Below are 23,663 nucleotides of genomic sequence, written 5' to 3'. Positions count from 1 at the left end.
TTCTTTTCTTGTTTTCATGAAGCCATCAACTTAAAAAAAAATTCCTTTCACTTTTACAGTTATCCTTCTGTCACTTGTCTCCACCCACTCCACCTTGCCTCTCTTGTTGACCGTGTGCTGCCTTGGATGGTGATGGCTGACACCAGGTATTTAAACTCATCTACCTTTGCTACCTCTGCTTCTTGTGACTTGTTAACTTGCAGATGAAATGAAGCAGTGTAAGGCAGTGTAGTGCTTCCACTGTGAAACTGGGACGTCTCCTTTCTAAAGAGTTTGTTATATAAATAAATGTAGTCAAACACATGTATGAGATGAAGGACGCAGAAACATCAGTTAGGGTGAAATTTTAATTACGTTCTGTGTTGCTATTACACAAGCTTAATTCAAGTTTGTGCAAATGTTTTGGTGCCATTCAAAATTCTGCTTTGTCCTTGAATAAATATTTAATCATTCAACTGGCACAGGAGTGCGGAGGCTTTGGATATCCAGTAGTTGCTGGGTTGCTTGGAGGGAAGCATTAATGTCACCACAAAATTAGTTGAGTGACCTGAAGGGAGAGAGACATGAAGGGTGAGGAAACAATCTGAGCAAACATCCTTTTCTTTCTTTTTTTGACATTGTATGTTGGTAACAGGGACGTGCGCTGTATCCCACCAAAACTCCCAGCGATGCCCAAAAACTAGCTCTTGGCCTTATGATAGTATAAAATGTGTCATGACTTTAAATGTAAAAAGGTTTCGAGTGAGTGACTTTGGATACATCAGGTGTGTACCTGTGGTGGACAGAGTGCCAGCTCTGGCTGAGGTCTTGTACAGAGGAGCGTGGTAGAGGTCAGGCTCTGGGACGTAGTTCTGCTGTGGCTCAAAGTGCACCACCGGCAGCATGGCGTTCATAACCCGAGGCAGCGCATCATCAATCAGCATGCCGACATCGTCCCAGCGACAGGCATCCATGAACATACCGTGAACAAGTACACCGTCCTGCGGCTCTGGTAACTGTTTTAACAAGTAACCATATTAAAGGAATTACCTTTTTATTTTACTTTTCTTTTTTACTGACAAACTCTTGAAACGAAGTAAACACAAGACTTGCAAAGCCAGAAAATAAAACAAAGAACATGTGGCTTTGCTTTTATCAGATGTATTGAGAGCTTTTTATTCTTTAAGGATTTCATTTTCATGAACAGAGATTTAAAGAAGAGTTGACACGATGTTTGCTGCGGTTGATATTCACTATTTATGACGCTTAAGAGGGCATCAATCTGATATGTCATCAGGAAATAAACTCAGTATTTTAAAAAAGAAAACAATACTGGAGGCTGTACTGCCCTCCAGATTCACACCGGAGTCAAGTATAACACAACCTTACTAAAGAAATCAGTATGTAGTCCAATCAAAAATAATGGATAATAATGGATTTAATTTGATCATTTAGGATATATTTGCTCTGTGGTGCTAACTTTGAGATCACCAGATCAGATTTAGAGATTCAGGATAAAGTAATTTCACAAAAACATTAATCAATTAATACAAGAATTAAATACATATATCAAATGGGTCATGATCTCAGGTTCCTACAACTTTCTAATTCACATTTTACATTGACCATTTCAAATGCTTGCCCAAAAACAAAACAAGCTAGTGGTCATATTAATGATTAAAGGATTTATCTTCAGCCTGCTAGGTTTGTTTTGCTTCCAAGGACTCTAACTGAAATCATGCAAACACAAACACAATTGATAACATAACTGATTTTGTGTAAAAATGTAAGAAGAACTTTGAATAAAATATTGCACACAAAAACATTAACTGCAGTTAAGTAAGTTAAGTTGAACAAATATAAGGAGCAACAAACTTTAACTGTAGAGAAACCAAACTGATGTAATATTTTAGATTGCATCTTGAGATTGTTGATCTGCTCTTCCACATTAGCTCTCCTGCTATTAGCCAGAAAAATAGCATCTTAAAGTACTGCTAATATTTGAAGGGCTGGAGAAAAGAATATTTGTGCCCTTTTTTTAAAGCACTACTGAAAGCATAACTAAGAGTACTGCTCCTCTTACAGTACCTCCTCATCCATGTTCAGTTTTGCACCAATGGGAAGAGTGCGTAGAGCCTCACAGACTGCTTCCTCATCCCTGTACGCCGGCACCACGCTGAAGCGGAAATTAAGCTCGTCAATAGGCAAACTGTAACGCCGGGCATGATTCTGCAACACTCCTACAGGCCATCAAAGACACAAGAGCATTGAAATAAGTCACTGTGCTGTTTAGCAAAATCTACCAATAAACACAAATTTAATTAATAGCTCTCTTTTAAACTTCATTCATTTATTTTTACACTGTATACTTGAAATAGTAGTCAGAGTGATCATTGTAATCCTCAAGCTCAGCTCTAAAACTGTGCTTTACTGTTGGCATTATTAAAAAACAGAGCATGTTTCAGTGTGTTACCAGTAAGAAAGCCTTGAGGGAAGAAGAACCCTGAGATCCAAAGTGATTTGGGCTGACCACGTGTGATCCAAGTCTTGCAAGAGAGGAAAAGAGAAGAAGAGATGCAATTAAAATATAAGTATCTTTAAATAACGATATCTTTGTTTATGCAGTATCTCCTTCTTTTATTCAATATAGTGCATTAAAGGCATCCTGTAAGTCAGGGGTGTCGAACTCCAGGCCTCGAGGGCCGGTGTCCTGCAGGTTTTAGATCTCACCCTGGGTCAACACACCTGAATCAAATAGTTAGTTCATTAGCAGGCATCTGGAGAACTTCAAGACATGTTGAGGAGGTAATTTAGCCATTTGAATCAGCTGTGTTGGATCAAGGACACATCTAAAACCTGCAGGACACCGGCCCTCGAGGCCTGGAGTTCAACACCTGTGCTGTAAGTGACCCAGTGAATCAGTTTACATTGGATTTTGTTTCCTAAGATAATCAGCATGTGGAGTGTGACTCAGTGTTTATCCACTGCTGTATAAACTAACAGGACTTTACCCTGTTTGTGCTTGTTTAAGTGAATTATAGTGACTGTACGATACATGTTCAGAGCAGACTTAAGAGCAGCTTAAATCAGAGAAAATGGACCAAACACTAAACCAGGATGTGCAGAGAGGCAGAAAGATGAACTCAGAATGTACATGTGTTATTACATTTTTCCAAACTAATGAGATAACACACAAATCAAATGTATGCAAACGTACATATGCATGCACACAGACACACACACGTGCACACATGCACACACCCGAACCAATAAAACACAGCGAATATCCCAGACCTGAGCTAGAAAAGACTTCTATTCTAATCCAATGTATGTTAGCTTTATAAAGACACATTTCACACAAACTTCTATAATTCCTCTGGACTGAACTTGAAAACGTGTGTGTTTTTGTTAATATCTGTATGCAAACCTGGATAAAGGACGTTCTGAGAGTCAAGTCTCTGACCCAAGAAGACAGCGGTTTGAGGGAAGGGTAGGCAGAGTTTGCCCAGTGGGTGGGGACCTGGTCGTTCAGAAAGCTTGTGTAGATTCGGTCCATTTCCTCTGACATCACAACAAGACCTGCTATTGCCTTTTGCAGAGTGATAAGAGACATCTACGAAAAAGAAAGTGAGAATAACACATCACAGTAATGACAGATTCCGAAAAATGTTATTTCTGAAACTAAACAGAACGCATATTTTCGATTGTTCAGGTTTTTTTCTATTTGAATGTTTCTCTAAGATCAAGTAAATAAACAACAATCCAAAGAAAACAACTCCTGAAGTGGTCATGAGATGATCTCCACCAATTAAATGTGTGTGGTTTTTACGTCACCCTGAGAACTTTAAGCAAGTTGTTGAATCGGTCTGCTTCTTGGGCCAAAACAGTTGTGAGGGAGTTCAGGTGCCCATTGGTGTCTTTGATAAACAGTGTGCCAATTGCTTCATCCATGTCCAGTCGCTCTGCACTCCAAAAGAAAGACAAGTTCACAAAGAGACAAAAGACAACACAAACCAATGAAAACATGGGGAAAAAGAGTGAGTGTAATAATGCAAAGTCTCAGCAGTAACTGAGATCGATGTGCAGGTGAATCTATGTGGGGTCAGCGTACCGGGCAGTTTGGCTAGAATCAGCTCGGCGAGCTCGCAGACTATGTCATCGTTACTCTTAGCTCCATGTTGCGCTGAAGAACGAGGATTAACATCCAGTATGGTATTGATCAGAGTTATAGTTTCTTGACGCTGCAGAGGCAAACACACACACACACACACACACACACACACACACACACACACACACACACACACTCATGTATTGATATTTTATCATAGCACTCCCAAAGCTCATAAACTGCATGAGAAACATAAGTTTAAATCACTAAAAGGACCACAAGCCATTTCTTATAATTGCTGTGAAGTGAAAAATTTAACAAATTTTGAAAAACTACGTATAAATAAGAAATTGCACAGTCATTTATATTTAAGAGAACAACTGGCAGTCTGGTATAAAATAGAGACAGAGACATTTGCTTGTAATGTACTGGTATTGTTACAGTATTGTTCTTCACCTGAAAAGCCAAGTTGGCATTCTCATGCATACCAAAGACCTCAGGATCATCAATGATTGGAAGATTCTCAATATACTTCTTATATTGTTCGAGTTCATCTGACTCTGGAGCGTAGTAAACACCTTACAGGGAGAAAACCATTAATTGAGATATATGCATAGCGTTCACTGTGCATACATGCCCGTACATACACATGTACACATACACACACATACATGTACACACACACACATATACATACAAAAGAGGGCAGAAAGAACAATACCTGAGGGGGAGTAGGTGTAGCCAGGCTGCAGAGTTTCTGGAGAAAAAAAGCCTTTGAGGATTGTCCTTAGGCACCGTTGGTCCCAGGCATCCGTCACTCTCCCTCCATACGTGATCTCACCTGAAGAGAAAAAAAACACAGTAGGATTTGAGATATTTCATGGCTTTCTTTGTTTATGAATGCAGGAGATATTGCTTTTAAAGACCAGACCCTCTTCTAGTTTCAGTTGATCAAAATCTCACTCAGAATCAGAAAAATAAAAAAGTTATGGAAAAAACAGCAACAACTTTAAACTAAAAAATATGCATATAGTATATTTACATAGATATGTGTAATTCCCGTTCTTATACAGATAATTTTGAAAGAAGTTGGATCCAGGTCATTCAATTTAAAGATGAAACACTAAAAAGAGAAATCTATTACAGAACAGAAAACTTAGGGGAAACTGCTCCGGAGCCGGAGCCTTACATTGCGGCTCTGCATGGTTTGGAAAGATAAATTATAAGTATTTAACTGAAGTGTATTTTATTTGAGTTAGTTCTTTTTTAAAACTTGTAGTTCTAAATTGGAAGATTATTGTGATCTTGAATAATAAAAATAAAGTTAGATTTTATTAGCGTCACACTTGCGGAAGCCGGTATACCCGCCGAAACGACATGCATTTACCGAGACTTTCAGCCCCAGGTAGGCCAAGTATGGAGAAATGTAAGAAAAGAAAAATATCTGAAGAAAATACAACATTTAATGATGGCTGGGCAGATTCATTTGTATTTACTTCTGACGAGAGTGACCTACCGGATCCACATACGTATGTGAGCAGCTGTTCTCCACCATGAACTATGTTAAAAACAAACACCGCTCACGCCTCACAGACGACAGCTTACAGTCCTGCGTAAAGATGAAGTGACTTCGTACAGCCCCGATCGTACAGCAGACGCTGTGCGCAGAGGTTCAGGAGCAGAAGTCCGATTGTAAACACATCACGGCAGACCCGACGATGTTTACATGAACATGCTCTTCAGCATCTCTTTATTGACCACTTTTCACACACAGCCGGCTGTAGCTTTCCAGCTCACAGCCCGACACAAACAACAACACAACAGCAGAGAGAGTAAGCCGGTGAGGCGTGATTGCGGATGCCACTCAGGTACGTCTGCCTCTCCTGCAGCGTCACTGCGGGCCACGCCCCGCGAAGCACATTAACCAGGTACAATAAATATTATGCAGATATTTTGAAAATATTTATTTTAAATTTTTTAGGAGCATGGTGCTTTTTTTCCAATTATTTTTTTAATTCTGGTCAAGGCTCCGCTACACTCCGAAAGCCCAGAAGGCGATACAAGGATGACGGCTCATTGTTTTTGTTTGCTACATGGATAATTTAAGTTCAGCTTTTGAATTCATTTTAAAGACACCTTCAACTGGTTGACTTTCTTTTTAGTTATTACTTTTTAAGGGTTGACATTGTGTTCATTACATAAATAAAATGTAATTTTCTCCATAGCACTTCATGGATTTCATAAGCAACACACTATAGTTGTTTATACAAAGCATTAAGGTAAAAAAACAACAATATACACGGTGTTATCTTCATTTTAGATGTCAAAAAGTATTTGCGGCTCCCAGTGTTTCCTTTTCCATAGAAACCAGGTCCAAATGGTTGTTTGGGTGTTTAAGGTTGCTGACCGCTGGTTTAAAGTGTCCTATTATTCTTCCCACACTTTTATTTTTATGAAACGGCTGCATGTTTAGGTTCAAGGACATGCAATCATGTTTGTTTTGTGAAAAGGCTTTCTATTAATATAAAATGTCAAAATACAAATAAGACATGCATTACATATGGGAAATAAGATGCTACACAAACAGTCCCTAACTTATTACCTTGTTGAATTTAGATACAAGAACATTTCTGTTGATATTTGCTTCCTACCAGTGATGTAGACCAGAGCATCCCAAGGGATGGTGCCATCTTTGCAGTACAGGTTGAGGTTGAGCAGAGCACATTCTCTGTCACTGTCATTGAATTCGTAGCGGATGTTCCAGCCCAGGGGACCAAACTTCTTCCGCTCCTAAACACGAGACACACAGGCAGAGAAGTACTGTACGACCACACACAAAGTAAAACACATCCAAGAAAACAAAGTAATAATGATGAGGCACTTTACATGTAAAATACTGAGAAAGAGTGTATGTAACCTGGATGATTGCATGGAAAAAGCAGATTCCAAAGACAATCTTCCTCCACTGGCGTCCCAAAATGTGGCGTTCAAAGAAACTGCTGGTGATCTCTGTGAAGGCTCGTCGCATGTTGGCTCGCAGGCCTTTAGGAGGCTCGTTAGTCACCTGGCAATGACATCACAGAGACCTACTGAGAAGACTACCAGCAATCCTGACAACCTTTTGGTTTAGCATCTCCTCCTTGTTGTTCAGGCTGTCTTCAAGTGCACATACAATCCCAACGACTCTTCAAGGTAACCAGTGTACCGTGTGACTCACTCTTCAAATGATCAGGTCATGCTCATGATGACGATAAATCAAGTGCTGGTAGTTAATGTACGTTTAATTGACATCAAAGATTTCGACCCATATTTATGAAGGCAGTGCTTAACTAACGTTTATGCCACAGATACCCTAAATAAACAGTACTGGTAATTACCAAAGTCATTTTTATGTTTCACTCATGTTCAATCCACCAGTATAGACAAGTTCTTTTTTAAAAACAGTATTTTTAATCATCCATAGCTTTATTATATAGTATTACAGTGTTTGGGTCTCTGTGTGACTACCTTAATGGAGTTCTGGAGCACTGTAACAGGAAATACTTTGGTCGGCATGGAACTGAGAAACAAACGGAAGTTCTCATGGACTGATGTGTCTGCAGAGAAACAGATGAGAAAATTATTTGCATATTCATAAAAAAGAAAAGGCCTTAAAAAGGTCCTGCAGTATTTTTTATCAATAATACAAACACTTTGAAAAACCAAAGCATACAATATCACAGTTTACTCATTTCTGTTTCTCAGAGATTAGAAATGCACGTGTAAATTACAAATGATGTCTAATGACATTAGAAATATGAAGGAACTTGTTTAGATGTGTCCCTGAGCATTGCTGCTAACAATGTTCATCCCTTTATGACCACAGCGTACCCATTATCTAGTGGCTATAATGCGATCAACAAATCTGCAACAACTGTGTGACACTATCATGTTAATGTGGACCAAAACCTCTGAGGAATGCTTTAAGCATTGTTGAGTCTGCACAATGAAGAACTAAAGTAAGTTTTTTTGAAGGTCAAATGGGTTCCAACTGAGTACAAACAAAGTGTAACTAAACTGAAACTAAACTGCAGCCCAGCATCTCTTTCTTGGGTATCCCCATCCATAAACACTAAAATTACCACCGCTGGGATTTCCCAGTTTGAAGCAAATGTTGTAATTATTCTAATTTAATACTATTTTTTCATACAACCCTCATAAGCCTTAACTAATAAAAAATATGTCACAAATGTTAGGACAGAAGGCTGAAATAAACAGAAACTTTTGAGCTCAATTTAAAAATAGTACCAGACTCAGTGAAGGTCTTAATGAGCTCCTCCATGGCTAACATCCAAGACACTGCCAGATGGCAGTTCTGCAAGAAGACCCAGTTGCCACTCGTCAGCGCTGAATGGATCATCTTCTCCGCTATAGGTCCCTGGCCTTGCCCCAGTGAGATAGCCTCGACCCTGAAAAACACAGAAAAATCACCATTTTGATGCCTTTATAAACTTTATTCATTCATTTGCAACAACCTGTCTAGTCCAGGATCACAGGGACAACAGTTTAGACAGAGGTGCCCAGACCTCCCTCTTCCCAGCCACTACCCCAATACAATACCCCAAGCAGATATCGAAGTGAAATACTGGTTTGGGAACATGTCTTCTGGATATGACCCAGCATGACCTTTGGGCATGCCCTTCGTGTAAGAGGTGTCCAGAAGGCCTCCTGGATGTGGATGAGTAGTGGCTCTACTCTGAGCCCCTCCCAAACTCCTCATCCTATGTCTGAGACTGAGCTTAGACACCCTTTATAAGACAGCTCATTTCCACTGCTTGTATCTGTAGTCTTAAACTTGAACTTGTTCATTTGAGGAAGCAACTCATTCTCAAACTGAAGAGGACAATCCACCCTTTTCTGGCAGAGAACCACATGGCTGAACTGTCCCAGTGCAAGTTGCAGATTATTGCTTGGTGCAGTCAAATTGATGGCATCATCCTAAAAACCTCCCACTACTTGGCTTACAGAAGACAGAAGCTACTGACTATTAAAAATAAAAATAAAAACCCAACCAGCTATATATGTCTATATCTCAGATGTCACAGCCTGGTGAACAAAACAAAGACATTTTTGCGAGCCATGTTGGAGGGACCTCTAACCATTTTTTCTCCCTTACCTGTCAAGACACCCTCTCTCATTTGCAAAGCGCTGGAAGGCACCCATTGGGTCAGAACCTGTGCTGAGGATGAAGATCAATGGGGTGGTAGGGGACATGTCATTATAGAGATTAGCCAGGTCAACTGGAGGGTTTTCCACAAACTCCTTCCCCAGGTTGACAATCACAAACTCAGTTGCTGCAAAAACCACCTGGATGGAAAAAGAGGATATAAGTCACAGAAAAGCTGGGAAAAATTGACCAAGCTTTGGTGGTGATGGGAAAGCTCCGCGGAGAGCTATAAACCCATGTCATTTATTTCTTTTACTGAGATCCTTTCTTTAATACTGACAAAAGTTACACTTTTTTAAAATGATCCTCTTCACCTGGAAAACAATAAAAAAAACCCTCAGTAAATATCTTTCCCCGGACTTCATCCAGGCTCACCTTCTCTTCCATGAAGCTCTTGATAAGAACTAGTTTCTGGAAAGATCCCAATCGCTCATTCCAGTAGCCTTTCATCTCCCGTTTCTCCTTTATGGACTCCTCGAGAGAAGGAAACTCTGACACATAGCCTTTCCATTTTTCTGGATTTAAAGATGCTTCAAAATGCCCTATAAGAGAAAAGGAATTCTATGGAATCAGACATAGGATTTGTACATAGTTTGGTAAGTAAATGATAAGAATGATTAGAACATCTCTTTATAAAAATGAAAAATGACAGTGTATGTAGGTCAAACATTCTAGTTTTATATTTAAAAGTAACATGCTGACATATACAGATCCTTATCAGCTCAACAACAATAACAATGGGGATAGGGTACCTAGCTTAATATGGATATGGGTTCTAGTGATTTCTCTGGAGATGCCCTTGAAGCAAGGCAGTGTGTCCTCCAGCTCACAACATGTCTGCCAGTAAAAATCACTTAGCCATGGCACATCTGGTTGCTCTGGATACTCCTGGAAGATGCAGAAAAAGAAAAGTTTATGCCCACAAATTTAGTAGACATATTGTTATCGACTGGTGTAAGTAAAGAGAAAGTTAACTAGAATTATAAAAGAGTGAGGGGATGATGACAAATGGTTTCTATGACAAGCAGCTTTAAAAAGTAAAAATGACACTTTAATCTGAAATACTTGGGATCACTAAAAAGTTCTTGTTTGAATCACCAACTACGATTACACCTGCAGGCACTCCACTAGTCAGATGCATTCAGTGTTTACTCGGATTAACAGCTTTCAGATATTTGGGTGATGAGTCTGAAAATTCGCTTCTATACACCTGTGTAAATATTTCATTAAAATCCCTTATACTTAATGATTTGATTAATCATTACTCCTTTTTAGCGTATTCAATCAAACTACTATTATTTTATTTTGGTTTTTAAAAAGCTTGCTTTTTGTCAGAAACATACATTTCCCTGTTACTCCAAACCTTTGAGCAGTAAATGCTAAGAGGCAATAAACGGGAGACCTAAAACAGAGGTGTAGGAGAAAGAAGAACAGAACTAGCATGAGGACTGTGACTGCTAACAATCAGTGCCTCCAGTCTAGTGGCATGGTTAACACCATCACTATATACTTCTTTAACCTCCTAAGACCCGAACTCTTCCACAGCATGCATTTTTTATTTCTCTTTGATATTTGGGCTGATTGGGACCCGATAAATGTCAAAACAAAGAATTGCCAGATTTTTTTTTCACCTAATTTTTGTTTCTAAGAAAAATGAGAGCCACGTATGAGGATATTCATATAAAATTTCGATAGAACAGTAGCAGTATAATGTCCTCGTAAGTGGATATCAGGCCCTTGTAGAGCAAAATTGAGTATTTTGGTCTAAATAACCCAAAATGTGATGTCCACATATTTGGACGCCAGGTCCTAGGAGGTTATAAAAAAACATGAGCACAATCATAGGAAATCTTTTTCTTTAGTTAATTATTTTATTCATTATTGCTTTTATCAAGCTGAACTTCTATGGCTGGATTTCCCACCTCACCTTTTTCAGTGAAGAAGCTCCTTTTAGGAAGCGCCACCATTCCCCATCAGAGATCTCGCCACGCTGCCTCATGATTTCTACGCACAACATAAAGCTGTAGATAAGCTTGTGTTGCTCGAAGAGTCCACGTGACACATTAATGTAGGAGTTTAGCAAGATTTGATTCAGGAGAATCTGAAGGCGCTCTTCTAGCACAGTACTCTGCTCTGATGTCTCGATGGTGGAATTAAAGAGCTGAAGATGAAGGAAGAAATAAACAAAAAACAGAGAAAAAAAGAAAATAATTTCTTTAAATGGGTACTTACACATTTTCATTAAACATTCCTGTACAAGTAGCTTTGTAAATTTGAGAGTAAAGCCCAGCTCTTTTTTCCCTCACGTGTTTAAAGTACTTGAGTGAGAACTGGTACATAGGATCGATCTCCGACAGACTGGCAACGACAAAGTACAAAACAGATCCTCGAGTGGCCACAGGCCTGTAGCGCTCCCTCGCAGAGTTTATCATCAGCTCAGTTGCTTCTGCCTCTTCCAGACGGTGCTTTATGGCCTCTGAAGTCACCTGGAGACAAGAGGATGCAAAAAATCATGGAAATAAACAGGATGAGCATCAGAAAAACAGGAAAGTTTAAAAAAAGGTCATTGCAGGGAATGTTAAATTCAACAACCACAACTCCATATCCATATAGCCTAATCCCTACCTTTGACTCCTGGAGAGTCTGAACTAGCTCCTCGTTGTCAAGTATATTCCCCTTAGAGGTAAAGAGAAGCTTAAGAATGCGGTCTTCAATATCTTTCAGCTGGCTGTGGTCAGCGTTGATGCGCACAATCAGCTCGTTCCTCTGTTCCTCAAGATGCGGACTCTCAAGACGCACCACATCACTTAAAACAGATTGAAAAAAGATTGAATCAAGAGATTCCAGAGGTCATTATCAGAAAGGGGGGAAAGGATACATACAATTAGGATACATAAAATTATGTGCAGTATTTCTATCCATTTTTTAAAATGTAGATGGCTTTGTAAATGCTTGTTACTAGAGATAAACGAGACCACTTTTTTATGTCCGATACCGATTCCGATATCATAAATTTGGATATCTGCCGATACCAATATGAATCCGATATAGCGTTTTTTTTAATCAACAAAACTGTTTTTTAAATAAATATCTTGCTGCATTTTATATAAGTTCATACTCAAGTTTTAAAAAACAAGACACTAAAACTATTCTGTTATACTTGTATGCAAAAAATACACTGCACCCAAAATATTTTATAGTTCAGCAACACTGATCAATCTAATAAATTTAAACCTGCACCATCCTTCCTATTCTGGTATTTTAAAGAGTCCTTAGCAGAAATATTAAACAACCTAACTAATAGGGTTGCCAACTCCTAACATAAATCTCCCAGAACCACCCCCCGCCCTCCACCTTGATGCTTAATCGACGTAATCAACTTTAATTTAATGCACCTGTAAAACAAATGCATAAGTTCATAACTTCCCTTCAACTCATTCATGTCACCTAAAAGGTAAACCTGTTTCTCCATCACCTGCTCAGCTCTGATCATTCAGTAAGGACATCTCCTGGTTTCATCTACAAGTTTCCCTCTCACCACATATCCAAACCGACATCATGACCAGCAGCTTTTACAGCTGTGGCTCCAGCAAACATCAACTGATACTAGAAAGTAATATTAAATAAATTCTAACAACAGCTAATTAAGCTTAAACGTGCTGCTGTTGTTTATCCACTGGTCTCCTCTCTCTGGCACAAAGTGGGCGATAAACAAACAAGAAAGGCAGGATTTGCGACAGAAAAGCCGACCAGCTGATCATTGACCAGTTTCAGGTTTGAAGTAGCAACAGGAAGGGGAATGAGAGAAGAAGAATCAGCTTTGCAGCAAGAACAGAATAACTCTAGCTTTGTGTCTTTTTTCCATTCTAGCTTAAGTACGAGACAAATCGCTTTCGATGGCCAGTCCAGCTGTGGCTCCATATATCAGTTGTTAAGCTTAACGTGGAAATACTATGCAAACATTCAGGGATGAACTTACGCACTTGCTTTACTTCTCTGGGATAGTTTTCGCCGAGATAACATGCCGCGGTTTGGAAGCATGTAGCGAGGCTCCACATGCTCCACCAGACCGCCGACAGTTCCTGCAGACAACAGCTGCTCTATCACGTAACACATACTGCTCCGATGCGCCGAGCTGGGTTACGCCAAGTAGCGCGTTTGTGAGATGATTTTGTGATACTTCGGATCGGATTACATTTTTTATTTCTCTCCGATATCCGATCCAGTAATTTAGGTCAGTATCGGACCATCGGTATCGGTCCATCTCTACTTGTTACATAGTTGAAATGCAATAGTTTTTTCAGGTGTGTGCATGTATTTACCTGAGAAGTTGGTCTTCTAAGCCAGATTTAGTGACAGTGAAGTTGATAATTGTAACTTTGATGCAAACCTTAAAAGGTGGAAACAGAAACTCATTAAATCACAATGAAACCTTGAACTACTTTGCTGGTCTCAATGATCGTCTTTGTGGTTTTAATTCAGGATTCTTTGGAGTCCATGTCTCTCTTTTATAATGTCTGTGATGTATGCATGCACTGTTGGCTTGAACTAATGAGACAGTACATGACTGCATTTAGTGTGAGCCCATTCTCACACTAAATGCCCTGGGGCAGACTGTAGCCACATTCTGCCCCAGGGCAGCTGTGGCTACAACTGCAGCTGCCTCCACCAGTGTGTGAATGTGAGAGTGAATGAATAGTGGAATTGTAAAGCGCTTTGGGTGCCTAGGAAAGCGCTATATAAATGCAATCCATTATTATTATTATTCTCCTAGACTGTTCAGCTATAGGGTTTTGCTGGTTGACATATGACTGCGTCTCTTTACAGTATCTTCTTTTGTACACATATAGTATAAGTAGGTTTGAGTAGGTGTGCTGCTGTCCTTACCTCTGGCAGGTAATGTGGGTTGGCCATCTTTGTGGTCATATAGAACCTAAAATTTTTGTCATAGTCAATATCTGAGTCTCCCAGTCGGATCATTGTTCGGCCGCCAGCCACAAACGTCTGCTTCAACAAGACGGGCTCCAGTGCTGGATCCAGGGTCTCCTTTAACTATACACCCACAAAATACCCAAACAGAGCCATTCACAGTACACATGCTTTTCTTAACTCTTTTATAATGATATCCTGGGACAACGCAAAATTAAAAACACTATTTAATAACAATCTGTCCAATAAAGGTCTTCAACTTATTTAATGTCGCCCAGTGTTAGCCCACCTTAAAAAATACACAATTACAATACAACATTTGACCACAAATTGTCTTTTTTATGATTAAGTCTGTTTTACTGTCACATGAGTGGTGCAATCCTACCTCCTCTAGCAGTACAGGGACACCCATGCTTATGGCATTCTCTAGGGTACGAAGGAAGCCAGAGTCCGTTAGCTTGATCACCTTTAGACCATGTTTAGCCTCCTTGGAGCGGATCCATCGGTTGGCCTGAGAATGAAAGAAATATCCTTAATCCCTAATGTGATGAAGATGACTTCTTTAAAAAAATTTGTAAGAACGAATTTAAACTTATTTATCCTTGTTATGCAGCTGTATACCACTATTTTCAAAATCAAAATTAGTTTTAAAATTAAGGTTCTCGTGTAATAAATGTGTGAAATGAATATTAATGACTTGGGATTATACAGATAATTGAGAAGTTAAAGTGTTAAAAAAAATAACCCATTTCATTCATAAAGTAATCAGTGTTGGAATTATCGGCACTACATGGATGCTGCTGGAAACTTGTTTCTAGTTCACCTGATCCTGTGGGTCGATCATAAGAGGCCACCGGTGGCCCTCAGTCACCAGGATGCCATTCTCTGTAGAAACAGTGTCACGAGGCAAACCTTCTGCATTCCACTGGCGGATGACATATTGATCACCAAGAATGTTAATCAGGCTAAAAGTGGAACTGATTGGGATGTTCAGGTTCTGGCACTGCGTTATCCACTGGTCAATTAGCTGGTGAGAGGGAAACAGAGCGCACACAAGCACAACAACTCAGGTTGTATCCTCCAGAGTTTCTACTGTTTTCCTCATTTCATCCCTTATTATTACATGTTATTTCCTGTCTTATAATAAAAACAAACAAGGTGTAAGGCCATTACGATAGTGGGGATTGCGTGTGACTGAGCACAATAGCAGTAATGAGAAAACTGGGCCCAGCTTTTGTTTGTCTTATGTAGTGTCCTATTTTCTACTGATTTTCAAAAATTAGACTAAACTCATACTAAAGGCACAAGCTGCTAATTCTTTGTTAGAGCAGCCTGTAAAACCTTAAAAAGCACAGAATAAACCTGTACCTACCAGCTGTCTATAGTGGGAAGTAAATGCACCATAATATGCCACACAAGCAGCTGCAACGAAGACATTTCCCACAACATTGATGATCTCTTGCTCAAACAGGGCTACACTTTCTTCCCAGCGTACTTGTTCGTCACCAAGAGCGAACGTTAGCTTCCCTGCCCTGATCAGACGGGCCTGTGTCAGAGCCATCGTATTAACTTTGATGAAAAAGAAAGAGAAAGAATTTTAGCAAGCCAAAGACAGCAAGGTACATCAAACATTTAATAAAAGACAGATGGTAGAACTTATTTCACAGAGTATATTTTATGTTGTACTTTTTGGCACAACTCTCACCCAAATCTTCTTTCTCATTCATGCTGCTATCAAACTGCTCCTGCAGGACTTTGATCTGGTTCTCCACCTCCTGAAGCTTCTTCTGCTTCTCTTTTAGGGTTGCCATGGTCACATCCAGCTCTTCCTGCACAAATGAGTAACAGATGAAGAGGGAAATGGTAGGGTAATATCATACAGGAATCATTAAAGCAATATTTGGAAGTACTGTACGTGTTGGTCTGGTTTTTATTTCTCATCATTAAGTTTAGTGCACATATGCCAAACCCACATCAGACTTAGTGCTGTAACGTACTCTGGCCAAAATCTTGACTGCTCCTTAAAGCAATAAGCTGCATAGCTCTAGCTACAGTACTACAAGCCCATAGAAATCCAGCAATGCGTTTGTCTTGAAAATAAGAGTCTCCTGCCTTAAATTTTCTAAAATTCCCCAATAATCTGAAACAGCGAGTGGAATAAAACACTAATGAGAGAGCTGAAGACCACCACCAACACTTGGCTTTGCAGTGACCCATCTTAGACTGGGTAGCTTACAAACTTCCATTATGTAAACTGTGATTCATGATCCACTAGTGAACAGCGTCAAACTGATCATCTCCTTCTTTAGACCTCATCATTCTATCACGATCTGGTGCATTGGTAATATGTCTGCTAAAGACACTAAGTTGCTTTGTGCTTATATATAGCAGGTAACACAGATGACACTAACTCTTTCTTATGTTTATGAAGAAGAAATAATGTTTAGATCAACATTTTACTTAAATGTCAGCAGTCATAGTCCCACAAATGCAGATATTTTTTGTCCTGGTTTAGTGTAACACTATTAACAAACCAAAAAACCCCAAAATATTACAAACTATTTCATATCTAAATTATATTTTCCCCCTTAACCTGTATGATGTGGCTAAAATTAACACAACTCTGATAGATAATGTTAAAACCCTAAATCAGGGCTCCCACAGGACAAATCTGTTATTTTTTTTTACAGGTTGAATCCTTATAATTACTTTGAAACACTTAATAATTTACATTTGAATAAGCCTGTAAGAACATACTTTTCCTTAGTGAGGTAAACCTAGAGCATGAATTTATTTCAGCTTCAGCTAACAATGACGGCACACCAACAATGCACTCTGTAACTGACCTGTGCCTTGGCCAGTTTTTCTCTCTTGGGGCCAACCTCTTTGAAGACTCGAGTACAGATCCATAGCTCTGACCCACATGCACATGGACCTGCACGCCCTTGATACCTTTTCCACCTAACAAGAGCGACACAATAAGAAATTAGGCCAAGCAAAAACATACTGAAACATTTCAGAATTTCTGATAGGTTATACTATCTGAAAACCACATGTTTAGTCATAATAATACAGTAAGAAGTTGTTATTTTCACTGGCTCTGTTTGTACAATGACATTTTTTAATCTGCCAAAATATCCAAACTGACCTTTTCAGGCATGAAATTAGGGTCATTGATGTATTTTTGTAGTTTCAGCAGGATCCTAGGTTTGATATTGTCCTTGTCATATTCTGTCAGACGCCTGAGAAAGTTGGGATCGCCTAGTAATTGCTTGGCACTTAGCCAGTCTGGTCTGTTAGGAGAGAAGAAAGTTAGTGAGACACTGTTAACAAATAAGGACTAAAGAAATGTCACGGTTGCTCGATACATTAGACCGTGACATTAGTTGATCTTTTCAAAGTACTGAAAATTCTTTGGGCAGAACAGCAAGTTTCAAAATCCTAAAGAGGATATGATATTGTGAAGATTTAATTCAGATCAACAATGCAGTAGATTAGTGAATGGTGAAATCTTCAAGTTATCTCTGTTTAATGTTAAATGCAAAATACATAAGATTGAAAAAATAGTCCCGGTGAAGTGAAGGAGTGATAAAGTTATTACATTATTGTGTTTCTATTATTGTCATTATAAAGAATTGCACTTTTAGAAACCATCACCAGTGCAGGATGGATACCTAATAAAAGTATATCATGTTAAGAAGCTATTTATTTATCTATTATTTTTTTAAAGAAAATAGTGCACACTCACTTGCAATCAAGCAAGATGCAGACAGACTCCATGACAGTCATCACTAGGGCTGGGGGTTTAGTGAACACCTTGATCTCAGAGATGTCAGCCTTGTCAAGAGATCTGAGGGCCTGGTTGGCACTCTCTAAAGCTGGCAGAGCCTGATCTAAGTCCCTCTGTGCGTCATCTGCAATGGCCTGGGTTTCTTCAGCCTTAACTCGGGCCAGTGCCTCATCTTCTTTTACTACTTTACGTACCTGTGACAAGGAGAATTATTTTAGTTATGCTCATGAAGTAATGACAAAGAGTTACCATGATTTATAATTGAAATATAGGCAACATCAGACAGGTTTTTGAAAGTTTTGTGATAAAACACAGACAGACCTCATCAGCCTTCTCTTGATCTACAGCCAATTTCTCCATGATGGCATCAACATCAGTAGATTTTTGTTTGAGGACTGGCTCCAGAGCAGAAAGGTCCACCTTCATTTTGTCTACAAGCTCATTGGTCTCCAGCAGCTTAGTGACACCATTCTTTACACGATCCCTGGCCTATACAGTAACACACGCATAAATAATTATCATGTTTGATATAATCAACATAACAACTCATGATGCATTACCGTCACAGTAAAAATAAAACTGACTATTAGCACTCACCACCAGCTAATGTATCTAGCTGCTATTTTTCCTACACAATATCAGGTAACAATTCATCATCAACAACATATGTGAAAAATTGCCCATTATTGTGTTGACATACCAGAACTAACTGCTGTCTCTTGTTGCCAAGCATGCTGAGGTAGAGGTTGATAAGCTCTAGATAGGAGGTAGGTGTGGTGTAGTACCGGCGTCTCAGCTCTAAGTAGAAGCGCTCAGCCATTTCAGTGACACTAACGTGTATCTCGACACACATCGCAGAGATGTTCTGTTTTAGCTTCTCATTGCCAAAGTCCACATTCTGGAAAAAGGCCTCAGAGACAGAGAGCAGCGCCTCCCGGGGCCACTGAGCACCAGAACGAACAGCGAAAGAGAGGAAAGTGACATAAAGTTAGCAGCGAGGACAACAATTTGAAGCTTTGACCTTTAGCTCCTGTCAACTGAACAGTTATTCAGCAGAGCGCCAGCAGATGGACATAAAACATTTATTTAAAAACAGAAATTGTAAAAAGTTTTTTTTAAACTAATAAGTTCAAAAGAAGTTTTAAAAAATATAGAAACTACAACTTCCATGACGATGATGAAACAATTTTTTTTCTATAAAAAGGGACATGAATAGGATTACCTTAAAGCTATAGATTATGAAAAAGAATTCAATCTAAAGGGACGGTGGTGTTATAAAAAAGGGTTATATTAGAAATATTTTACATGAACAAGAGTGATTCCATAGACAAGGGTAGTGACGTATATACTGAGTGATTCATATATATCAGAGAAACAGAGTTATATCAGCATACCTGCACAAACCAGTCAATAGTGCAGCAGTTAACCAGTGAAGGAAACATGCGACATCGGGACCTGAAAGCATCGCCCACAGGGCTCATACACAGCACAATGTGTAGTTTTTCTTGTACACGGGAGATGAAAAACTGGAACACCTGAATGCACCATCACAGACACGTAAAAAAGACACACACACATAGAAGATCACAACAGGCAAATAGCATCAGCTCTCATGTGTTCTTTCCTTTTGCCTGGGACACTGATTTTAACTGTCTGCTTTTATACAGTCTGTGGAAATTTTAGCCCATAGTGGGAATCTCAGATGCTTTGCTAGGTGTTTATTATCTTCTTTAAACAACTCACAAAGGTCAGGCTTCATCATACTTCTCTTATATCAGAAATTAATGTTTAATTTCATTTTGTTTATCTTGTTGCAGATCTATGTACTGTTGCTGAAAACACTAAGTGTGTTAGGTGTCGGCTGTGTGCGGCACCCAAGGTGCAGACTCCGGAGACAGAACTTAACCAAAACAGCTTTAATGCTGAACGCAAACATAACATAACTGGAAAAACTCAAAAATAAACTAACACCAGCGGATTGACAAAACACACAGCAAAGTAACCGGTAGATCGCGACACGGACACAGAGAAACACAGGGCTTAAATACACAGAGGGAGCAATCAGGGAATGAATAACAGGAGGGAAACACAGCTGGGGCAAATCAGGCCTAACGAGACAAGGGGAAGCAACACCAGACACATTAACATCAGACATGGACTTTCAAAGTAAAACAGGAAACACATAACACAGACTGAACAAAGACACAGACTCGCACGCACTGCAACAGAGGGAACAGAGACGTGGGACCAGGGCAGACACAAACACTGACTGGACACGGGGATATAGCCACTAAGGACACACAGAGATGCGAACTAGACAAGGGGATACAGCTGACAGGGGAGACAGAGCAGCTAGAGAAGACAGAGACATAAACTATAAGACAGAACTCAAAGAAACCAAAGACTAGAAAGTATAAATAATATCATAAACTCAAAACCCCTGGGTCAACGACCCAGGCATCCTAACAAAGTGATTATATCTGGTAGTTAAAGAATGATTTCCTACATTTAAGAAAAGCCACTCGATTAGAAAACAACACTTTTCAGGATATGAACATTCATGACTCCACGTTCTTCCCACTTTCTAATTTGTTAAAATTTTGGGTAGTATCCGAAAACAAAGTTCTGTGTCGAGATTGTATTTGTTAATTTTTGTTGACTGTAACTTTATCCTAACTTTCACAGAAAATTTTAATTCATTTATTTTCTCACAAATAAAGTAGATATACTTGACACTGTATTTAATCTTTACTGCTTAAATGACACATGTTTTCTACACTTTATGTATTTACATAAGTACCGTACATACCTCATCCCTGTTCTCTTCACTGATTCCAGCCTCTCTGGCTTTAGGGCGGGTAGCAGCAAGTACTTGTTCTAGCTCGTCTTTTTCAAAAAGGTTAGGCACCTCACCAGAGTTTAGCATGTTGTTTATATCCTCCAAAAATTCTTCTACTACAATCTACAACAGATTTAATAGTTAAACACAGTAAGTACACAGAAACTTAAATACTGTAAGTACTTTTGTTGCAATCTTTTTGCAATACCTGAGTATCTGTAAAGAGGAACACCATATCTTTGCCCTCCACACCAGCCATCTTGTAGAGCCTCCTCAAGTCTTCATGGAAGCTGTCATAGTTGTACCCTCTGCTCAATTCAATCTCAAAGCAGCGGTACCCACACATGTGGGCTGCCAAGCGAGTGAGTGACTGCTTGCCTGTACCTCCCACCCCGACTAACAAGGCATTGCCTCGCTCCTGGCGAATCATACGAGCAATCCTAAAAAATAATAAGATTATTTCATTCCATATGGCACATGCATCGTGTCATTTAGAAAATGTACTGCAAGCTATAATCAGATCAAATCACTTGATATGACACTACCTTTAAAAAAAAATCAGAAGATGTGCAGTTAAATTTTATTACTGATGTTAAAATAAGAGTGCCTGCATTTTACTTATGTGGAAGGTATGTCTACTAATTAGACATGCAAGTAATTATTATTATGGATAAATGATCCTTACAGTCCATATCACAGTCATTGCATGTTCTATTTTAAAAACCAATAAAACACAATCACTCGTATTGCTACTGTCATGATCCTGGGTCCTTTTGACCCAGCGTTTTGTGTTTTCTCTTCGCGATTTTGGTTCTGTTCTTCCTCTGGTTAGTGTTTACTCTGTTCTGCCCGTGTGTTCCTGTATCTAGTCCGCGTTTCTTAGTTTGTGTCCTTTCATGTGTAAGTTCCTGTTTTATTGTGAAGGTCTGTGTCTTATGTGAGTGTTTTCAGTTTGCCTCCCTAGTCTCGTCATGTTAATTACTCCCAGCTGTGTTCCCACCTGTATGTAATCCCCCTGTGTTCTCTGAGTGTATTTAAGTTGTGTCTTCTGTCATAGTAGTTGCTGGTTCGTCTGTGTTGTTTCCCCTCGCTCTCCCTGCATCTATTTCTCCGGACCTCCCTGCATCCTCATTCTGGTTTGTCTTATTAGTTTACCCAGTTTAGGTTTCCGGTTTCATGTTTTGTCGCCATCGCTGTTTGTACTCACACCCCTGTAAATAAACACTCATCTGCACCAGAGCTGCCGCATTTTGGGTCCTATTTCATATTCCACACGGCTTGCCCCGGCAAACCGTGACAGCTACTGCCTTTGGGTGACTCAGTTTGTCCCAACTACAGCTAAAATAAATCAACTACCTGTTAAGAAACTATAACTATAAGTTAAATTCACTCACCTGGAGACATGTTCAATGGCATCCTGGAAGAAAACCAGCTTGATCTCCTTGGAGAAGGTCATGTTGTAATCATCAAGATAGTCCTGAAGTACAGTCTGGATCTTATTCATGTCTGTCAGGTCTTCATACAGGCGATCTTCTTTTTCTGCATGCATCTATGTGGATGATTAGGTGGACACAGAACAAAACTGCAAATCAGTAAATAATGTACAGTATTTTTGTGTCGACCTGTAAATAAGTTGCTTGGAGGAAAACCTGACCTTGATGAAGTCCCCAAATATTATGGGATGAGACACAAAATGTGAAGACTCTAAGTGGATGTCAAAATATCGCCCTGGCAAAAAAGAGAGAGGTCTATCTTAAACCCATAAAGCCAAAATATAGATTTTGAGCTGATAACAATTAACTGAGCATTCAGAAAATAAAGTCAGAGGCTGGACTGTGAGAGTTCTTACTGGCCATCTCACAGATGATGGTGTTGAAGTAGGTCTTATCTTGGGTGTTGATGAGTCGGTCATGAAATACACGCTGGCATTCATGGCAGAAAAGGCGAAAGATCTGGGTCTTGTCTCTTACTTGACTTGGCTCACACTGCAGTATGCCTGGTAATCAACAGAGAGAATCTATATACTCACAACAAGCTTGAAAATCAATATTTGGTAAGACTATCTTTATTCTTCAACACAGTCTGAACCCTTAGGTAAGCTTTCTTGCAGTTTTTGAAAGTAGTCTTCAGGAATAGTTCTTCAGGTTTGTTGAAGACATTCAAAGCTCTTATTTATAGCTTGACTTCCTCTTGTTCTATTCCCTGTATAGATGATCCCACACTACTTCAATAATGTCAAGGTACAAACTCTGAGGAATCCAGTTCTTGTGTAATTTAGCAAACCTTAACTATTTCTCCCTCTCTTAAAACGGAATTTTTTTGAGACCCACCCTTCCAACGAGACCACTTCTGATAAAAACTGTGTGGGTGTTGCTCTGAAATGCATCTCTCAGGTCCTGTGTCAGGACTTTCCTGCATATTTTTTCTATTTCTTAAGGACATTTAGATACTATATAGGCACAAGCATTCTCCACTGCAACCACTGAACATCCAAGGTATGGACATTGAGGCTGTGGACAGCTACAGGTACCTTGGTGTTCATCTGAACAATAGACTGGACTGGACTCATAACTCAGACGCCCTCTACAGGAAAGGGCAGAGCAGGCTGTACCTGCTGCGGAGACTCAGGTCGTTTGGAGTGGAGGGCCCACTCCTGAAGAAATTCTATGACTCTGTTGTGGCTTCTGCTATCTTTTATGGTGTGGTCTGCTGGGGCGGCAGCATCTCTGCTGGGGACAGGAAGAGACTGAACAGGGTGATCCGAAGGGCCAGCTCTGTTCTAGGATGCCCTCTGGACCCAGTGGAGGTG

At 39.6% G+C, this 23,663-nt stretch overlaps 1 pseudogene; it reads right to left on the bottom strand.

Annotated features, from left to right (window-relative positions):
* Positions 1-443: 443 nt before the first annotated feature.
* The window catches only part of LOC146631229 (dynein axonemal heavy chain 6-like), a 51,847-nt pseudogene continuing 28,627 nt past the window's right edge, over positions 444-23,663 (bottom strand).

The sequence above is a fragment of the Diplotaxodon limnothrissa genome, linkage group LG6 (assembly GCF_057381915.1).
Source record: "Diplotaxodon limnothrissa isolate DT_005_m linkage group LG6, D_limnothrissa_male_GT1.1, whole genome shotgun sequence".
Taxonomy (NCBI): domain Eukaryota; kingdom Metazoa; phylum Chordata; class Actinopteri; order Cichliformes; family Cichlidae; genus Diplotaxodon; species Diplotaxodon limnothrissa.
This window is presented reverse-complemented; position numbering and strand designations above follow the sequence as displayed.